Genomic DNA, 974 nt, shown 5'->3' with positions numbered 1-974 from the left:
TCAGCACCAGCTGGGACCCCAATGCTGTGAGCTTTCCCCAGCAGTGCCCTGTCAGTGCCAGCTGGGACCCCAGTGCTGTGAGTGTCCCCTAAGCAGTGCCCTGTTGGTGCCAGGTAGGACCCCAGCAGGGTGAGCTCTCTTCCTCTCTAATCCCATTGCTAACGCCAGAGCCTTCCTGAACTATAGAACTTTATTCTATTGACTGAATTTAAAAATTATTTTGGGCAGCTGGGAGAGTGAGAGCAAACCATGGCCCAGAGCCAGGGCCTAGACGCCATGGGGATGGGCACCTGGAAGACTCAGAACCCATCGGCCACCTGGCATGTTTGGAGAGCTGCTGTTCACCTGCTGCCTGCTCCCACACAAGTCTGAGCCTCACACAAGGGCCCAAGGAATTGACCACACCAGCCAGTGTCTGAAGCTCTGCAAGTCACCGCAGGATGAGCTTGGTGCCTGCAGCCCCTCACGCTCCAGCACCGCAGGAAGGCAACTGCTTCCAGGGAGGCTGATGCCTGCTACACAGATCCCCTGAGCGCTGCCTCCTCCCTAAGAGCAGCCTTGTGCCCGGAGAGAGCGGAACTGCCTGGGAATACCTCGTCCTTGGCTGTATAAATACTAGGTAGAAGTGGTGAAGTGAGCCTGCCTCTGTACGCAGCCCTGGTGAGGCTGTAACTGGGACAAGGTGTCCAGTGCTGGTCGCTGCACGTGAAGCAGGTGGGAGAAATGCTGGAGAGAGTTCCAAGGAGGGCCACAAAGCTGATCCGGGGGCTGGAAAAGAAGCCTTGTGGCTTAAGGAGCTAACCAAAGAGAAGGCTGGGAAGCACCTGGATCCAGGTCTCTAGCAGATCTGAGAGTCAGAGGCAGAGGTTTTCAGCCTTCCTGACAAAGGTACACAAGATCCAATGGCGGAAAGTTGGGCAAACTCAGCGTTGAAATGAGATGTGATTTCCTGGCAGTGAGGGTGATCAGACACT

The sequence above is a fragment of the Terrapene carolina genome, unplaced genomic scaffold (genome assembly GCF_002925995.2).
Source record: "Terrapene carolina triunguis isolate 2854851 unplaced genomic scaffold, T_m_triunguis-2.0 Scaffold67, whole genome shotgun sequence".
In the NCBI taxonomy this organism is placed as follows: domain Eukaryota; kingdom Metazoa; phylum Chordata; order Testudines; family Emydidae; genus Terrapene; species Terrapene triunguis.
The sequence above is the reverse complement of the archived record's forward strand: the minus strand, read 5'-3'. Positions refer to the sequence as shown.